Source organism: Macrobrachium nipponense, chromosome 1 (genome assembly GCF_015104395.2).
Source record: "Macrobrachium nipponense isolate FS-2020 chromosome 1, ASM1510439v2, whole genome shotgun sequence".
Classification (NCBI taxonomy): Eukaryota; Metazoa; Arthropoda; class Malacostraca; order Decapoda; family Palaemonidae; genus Macrobrachium; species Macrobrachium nipponense.
In genome coordinates, this window is record NC_087200.1 from 95,882,626 (window position 1) to 95,890,185 (window position 7,560).

At 36.2% G+C, this 7,560-nt stretch overlaps 1 pseudogene; it reads left to right on the plus strand.

Moving 5' to 3' along the window:
* Positions 1–5,179: 5,179 nt before the first annotated feature.
* On the plus strand, positions 5,180–7,218 carry LOC135220257 (putative nuclease HARBI1; annotated as a pseudogene).
* Positions 7,219–7,560: the final 342 nt, after the last annotated feature.

The following is a 7,560-nucleotide window of genomic DNA, read 5'->3' on the forward strand; positions in this document are numbered from 1 at the left end:
CTTCATAAGTAGCAAGAACTGTCAGAATGACAACAGGCAACACAACAATGGTTGCTCATCTCAGAAAAGATAGGTTACATACCAAGGTTTGTTACACGGAGACACAACAAAGTAACAGTCTCAGCCAGTGGTGGATCTAGTAATCTTTCATTGGGGGTTACTAACTTAGGAGTATCATATATGTGTGTAACATGTACACGCATATATTACATATATATATATATATATATATATATATATGTGGGTGTGTGGTGTGTGTGTGTGTGTGTGTGTGTGTGTGTGTGTGTGTGTAATGGGGAAACGGTGATCACTTGTTAAAACTTGTCTGTTTTGCGTGGGCTTTCACTTATCAGAAACAGTCTTGCTTGATGGTGTTATTCTTTGCACTCAACTTACCTTAACATCACAAAGGGTTATAAAATCTTGGTTGTAAATTACATACATACTTCCCTAAATGTAAATACATTTATTTTTGCCTTAAAATTCTCATAAACTTCCATTTTTGAATTAGGTAATTGAACCGAGTCTTTATCTTAAAAAGGCACTAGTAACTTTCATAAGTTGGCAAATTGGACTTAGAATTTTATCTAGTCTGTGGCACTCAAGAATGATTTTATAAGTTCACAAATCACTAGGAGCCCGTCACTTCCACGTTTCTCAGACACTCCCCTCTGCTGTGCCTAGTCTTCAACTGCATCTCCCTTTGGCTTCTCGTCTTTCACTCGAGGCCGCGTTTGGTATAACTTTTCTCACTTTTTGTCTGTATGGGCTCCCCTTCTCCATTATTGTTTCAAGTTCGACTTTTCTAGACGTTTCGTTCAACGTCTGTTATTGAGTACTGCAACAATTTACGAAAGGTCACTGGGCGAGGTCAAGATTTCTATTAGTCCTTATTTTCGGCTAACTTCTGACCTCAATTCATTAACTCGCGTATGCTTCTGGCCACATCTTTTTGCCCTGTGCCTACAGTATGGGATGAACACATCAATTTCTTATGGGCGGAGGTCTGAGTTGTTATTGCCTCCTCTTTGTTTTTCTCTTTGTCTTTATCAATAATTTTCTGTGTGCCCTTACTCGTTTATTAGCTTATACGATTAACGACATCGATTTGTCATACATATATATATATATATATATATATATATATATATATATATATATATATATATATATATATATATATATGCATACATACATAAAATGCTCCCCCATTTTTAAGTGGGATCGAATAGGTGCCAGAACCTACTGCGGAAATGCAAAAAATCTCCTCTAAAAATGCTTATAATTGGGTTATAACAGCTAATTACCTTACCCCTTAAACTAAAACTCTTATAACTGTCTATTTTAACATTTACACTGCTTGATTTGATGTTTCAAACAAAAATAAACCTTGAATTTATCATACTAAAACAATTCTACATCATTTCAAACAAAAATGCATCCCAAACCATCATCCTAAAACACCCAAAGTAACCTTACATTACAGTACTCTCCTACTACTGTTACTCTTAAGTAGGCTATATACACCTCTAAAATGCTTATAACTGCCTATTTTAACAGTGCACTGCCAAACTTGACATTTCAAACAAAAATATGCCTCATTTCAAAGTCATGTTGCAAAATTAAATTAAGTATCCCTTTGGCCTATGCTATTGCTCAGGGCATACTATAATGTAGTGGGCATACTTACGTATATATTTATTTTTTCCAGTGTTTTAAGATGATTTTGAAATTGTTTTCTGTTCAGGTACTCCTCACATAACGACATTCTCGTTTTACGACAACTCTTAGTTACAACGGCTTTATGACCGGTCCGATATTCTTTTAACAAAAATCTTTCGAAGTTACGATGCGCGCAGAGTGCAGTGGCAGCATAGTCGTGGACTCGTGAGTAATTGTATACACAGTTGTGTACTATAAGTTGGGCTGAGGCAACCGAGCTCCGTCTCATCTCCTCTTGCCGCATCGCATGTGTATTACCCAGTCGGGATAGATTGTGTAGTACTTCTTTGCTTTCAATACTCGCATATCCCCTCAAGATGTTGGAAAAAAGAAAGAGTATACTACCTCTCAAGGATCTTCTGCCAAGAAGCAAAGGAAATCTATCGATATTGACACGAAGCTTAAGATCATCAAACAACATGAAGGAAAGAATATTCAAACAAATCACGAGTAGTATGGGCTTAGCGCATTCTACATCTACCATCTTAAAGGAAAAAGAACGAGTGAAGGAGACGGCTAAGACTACAACGTGATACAATAATTTGATAACAAGGCAGCCAAAAGGCCTGATACATGAGATGGAAAAATTGTTGGCCATTTGTTTTGACGACCCATTAAGCAAACGAATGCCTACTAGCCTCAATATCATTCAAAATAAGGCGCACAGCACCTTCAACACACTCAAATCACGTGCACGGAAACTTTTACACCAAGCGTCCAAGCCACGGTTGGTTCCAGCACTTTCGTCGGCGATTTAGTTTGCACAACCATAGTATTTATGGTGAAGAAGCAAGTGCCGATACGGAAGCGACAGAAAAATTCATCGATGTTTGTAAAGAAAATCTATAGTTCTGTTTATAATATATAACAAAATTAATGCTATTAGTCGAAATAAAGAGAAACTCGCTTAACGACGAATTCATTTATTAATGGGGTCGCTGGAACATAACCCGTCGTGAAACGAAGAGTACCTGTACAGGATAGTGCTATTGTATAGACCATATTGAAAATACCCGGGTAGCTAGAACGACGGGAAACACAGGCCACCAAAGAAGTTGTAACGTTTGTCCGTTATGTAAGGATCAAGGCCATTGGTAAGGATTTTTGTGATTACCTACAAATAGTTTACGATAAAAAAAAATTATTTATACTATAATTCGTTTTTGTTTTACATCGCCTTCTGGTTAGTCCTCACCATCTCCCATAAATTTATTAAAAATCTTGTGCCTTCTCATAACAAAGCATTTTTTGTGACAACGCAATCTCTCTCTCTCTCTCTCTCTCTCTCTCTCTCTCTCTCTCTCCTCTCTCTCTCTTTTGTACGTCAGTACTGTACTGCACATATCCTTTTTAATAAATATGAATATCATTACTGTACCATAAACAAAAAAAAACATCAATTCACGAGAGACAGGGAGCTGGTGTTGTCATGGATTTTGCTTTGTCTGATTTGTTGTACTGTATTTTATTACAAGTTTAGTTGACTATGATTACTCACATATTATAACCAGTACATCCGAGAAACATTTTTCACTTTTGATGTTTTCATGTCTAATCACCGTAAAATATTTTCAAAGAAATTTCTTAACATTGCCGTTACCGCTACTCTGCATTCTAGTACTCTCTCTCTCTCTCTCTCTCTCTCTCTCTCTCATCTCTCATCTCTCTCTCTCTCTCTCTCTCTCTCTCTCTGAGCTAAGAGAAAGATTGATTTTTTTATGCATGCATGTTTGATTTGTACAGTATAGTTTTTTATAGGTAAACGTGGATGTTACTTTGTCATTCACTTTTTCATTCTTTCTAAGCTGTAAGTACTAATTACACAAAGTTCTTTGAATCTCAATAAAAGCAGACTGGAAAATAAAATTAGAATAATTAACGAATACTTCAGATATTGTATAGTATGTTCAATCATTCAAGAACACTTTACAATACATTAATAATTAATGTCGAATACATCTTACGTTACCCTTAAAAAAGAGAAAGAAAGGGAAGAGAGAATTGTGTACTTGAGGTCATTCCGGTTGGACAAATGAGCTCAACTACGATTTTTTGTTCTAAATGATTAATTTACTTTGTGTTACTGTAACATTTTATAGATACTTTGCTGTGCTTAGAGAGAGAGAGAAAGATAATCTTAAACTTATGCTCGTTCTGGGGCCCACCTGAAGTTTTACGATTTGTATTAGATGAGAAGTCATAAGGCAGGAAATTGCATACACATTTTCACCTTTGCATATAGTACATAGTTATAAAAGATATATTTTCTGTATTGATATTTATTAAACAAGACAAAAATATATATTTTTTTTCTAGCATTGATTATACATGAACATTTTATAAGATATACGATAACTAAAGGTCAAACAACTCCAGATTATAATATAGGAATTTGAGATTTGTATATATGAAATAATTTTAAATAATACACATTCATTAACTTTAAATCTAACGTCTGCAGAGGAAAATCACACCTTTTACAAAGCAATTAGAGTAACTTACAAAATTAAACTATGTATATGGCGTTCATTGACGTATACAAGAGGTAGAACATCCTCTTCTTACTTGTTGTTAATCCCAAAGTTGTTCCTTTCCCACCTCAAAGGCTGCTCTAACCAGCCCTAGTACTGCAAAGGCTCTCACGGCGCCATATTTCCAAGATGGCGGGGCGCACGTCGGTGTTTTTGAGTATGAGCCTTTCGAGCGGTTCTTTGCCACAAAAGGCGCCTTTGGAAGTTTTTGAGTGTGCGCCGCCATCTTAGAAATATGGCGCCGTGAGAGCCTTTGCATTGCGCTAGTGCTGGTTAGAGTAGCCTTTAAGGTGGGAAAGGCAACTTTGGGAATGACAACAAGTAAGAAGAGGATGTCCTCCTACCTCTTGTACACGTCAATTAACGCCATTAGACATAGTTTTGTGTTCAAGGTGTACTTACTGGTGGCTAAGTAGACAAATTATATGTTTATTACTTAGTTTATTAATAAGATTTGTAATGCCTATAGGCCTATATAACCTAGGCTACATATAAGCAGCAATGAGAGCTTGAGGTTCGACTTTTAGTTAGGCATCATAGGAACATTTTTATTTTTGATAAATTAGGACAGTGATACACCTTATGCATGTATATCCTGTTTTGTGCTGTTTGTTTGTGGGCAGTGAATTTAATTTCCCTAGGTGTAACTATATTAAGTGGAAAAAAAGAAGCAGCCAGAATATTAAATTATAATTTGCAACAATGTTAAATATGCACTAATTGATACTAAGGTGGGGGTGGGGGGGGGCACCCCATCATTAAAAGGGGGTTTTGGGGACATAGCCCCCATCAAGGAATTAATCAGTTCACTGACGGGTTAGGTTAGTGTGCAGGGTTAGGCTAGTGGACAATAGGTTGGGAAAACGGTTAGCACATTGTGGGCCAAGGTCCTCACCCCCCCATCTAGCAATTAATGTAGCAGCTCTAGTACACATGTCAAACACAAAAACTCTCACTTAAAAAGAGCTGTGCGTGGCTCTTTTTCTCCTAGTGCACCTTTGCTGCAGGGAACATTGAATCACAACATGAAAGAATTATTCTAAGTTATTTTTTGTTTTTCATTCTCTAAAATCATATCCCAGTAGGAATTGAAGGTTACTAAAGTGTGTCATAGTTGTCACTTATTTTTGATTGATTCTCATTTTTTGCAAATATATTTACTAGTAGGTACAAGTTAATTATAAAATCTTTAGGACCTACCCTACCATTATGAAATGCTTTTAGGTTGATTATCACAATATATCTAAAATACTTTATTGTTCAAGTTTCAGATACCTAATTGTAGGCATAGTAAGAACATCAATAAACTTTGTGATGGAAGCCCTGGTTGCGTATTTTGCAGCTCAGCAGTTGCAACGGGAGAGGAGGTACAGAGACCCTTTGGATCCACTTCACATTGATGACACAGAATTGTTTCAAAAATATAGATTTCCTCGCAACAAGATCATCAGTCTGTGTGAAGAACTAGAGCCACACATTAAAAGGCCAACCTCACGAAGCCATGCCATCCCCACACATACGCAGGTCTTGGTGACGTTGAGATTTTTGGCAAGTGGGACCTTTCAAAATGTGATTGGTGATGTAACTGGTATGAGCCAAGCAAGTGTAAGTCTCATCATCGGTCAAGTTACAGATGTCCTATATAACAAAGCAAGGACAAATAAAAATGCCACAAAATCCACAGGAAATTCACCAGACTGTGCAAGCTTTCCATAGGATTAGTAGCTTTCCAAGAGTCATTGGTGCTATAGATGGAACACATATCCCATTAAAGCACCAAGTGACAATGAATACATTTATGTAAACCGAAAAGGATATCACTCGTTAATTCTTCAAGTAGTGGGAAATGCCCAAAACCTCATCACTAGCAATACTGTGAAGTATCCAGGCAGCACCCATGATGCCTACATTTGGAACAACTGCCCACTACGAGGTCGCTTCCAAGATGGCGTCTATGGAAATATGCATCTTCTTGGTGAGTATCATGTTCTTATTTATTCATACTTTTATTATACAGTATTTAAAAGTTGTGCTTGGTGTGTACTTACAGGTCCTCTGATACTAAGTTTTAAGTACAGGTACCAGTTATATACTGCATATAAATAAGCTGTGGCTAATGTAATGTTTTCCTAGTACTGTATTACAAATTCCTAAGACAGTACAGTACTTACCTTCTGTTGTTTTTTAAATTATGAGAACTAATAACATAATACCCTATGAATGTGTCTATAAATGATTTAAATCTAGACATTTTTTCTGTTGCAGGTGATAGTGGGTATCCACTGGAGCCATTTCTCCTCACCCCATATCCACACCCAATAACCCGGGGGCAAGAAAGGTACGATAGGTCACATAAGAAGACGAGAACTATTATTGAGCAGACATTTGGGGCCTTGAAATCTCACTTCCGATGTCTGCGTAATTCTGGTGGGTCTCTACAGTATGACCCCAAAAAATGTGCAAAGATAGCTGCAACTTGTAAGCTGCTACACAATCGTTGTGTTCAGCAACGAATACCCGCTCCTGTGCTGCTAGAGGAATAGGAGCAAGAGGATGAGGAAGATCCTGATGATCCAGCAGCAGTTGCAGGTGCAAGGCAAGGTGCAGGGCAAGTGGTAAGAGAGGAGATAGTGGCAAATTTTTTTGCTTAAATGTAAGAGAGGAGAGATGATGGAGTTTGATTTTGCATTAATATATTTCATAGAGTAAACTATATTTCTACATTATCATTGTTCTTGTTTAGCTTGTCCTTGTGCTGTTCTTTATATCTAATATAGGTTTATTTTTGTGCTGTTCTTTATATCTAATATAGGTTTATTTTGCAAGTTACACTATATGCTTTGTAATAGTGTGATTTTCCTCTGCAGACGTTAGATTTTAAGTTATTGGATGTGTATTATTTAAAATTATTTCATATATACAATCTAAAATTCCTATATTATAATCTGATTGCTTTGACTTAACTATAGTTATCATATATCTTATAAAATGTCCATATATAATCAATGCGAGAAAAATAATGTATTTTTCATAAGTCTTGTTTAATAAATCTCAGTACAGAAAATATATCTTTATGCTATGTACTATATGCTAAGGTGAAAATATATATATATGCAATTTCCCTGGCTTATCACTTCTCTTCAGGTACTCATTAAGGCACATTAAACATAGGTTAAGGTGGTCTGAGATAATTACAGTACTACATACAGTGACTCACATTATGAAATATATGCCACCTAGATACAAATAAGTTATGAAATAAATTAATTTTATGTTCATATTACCTAGATACAAACAGGGTACTGTA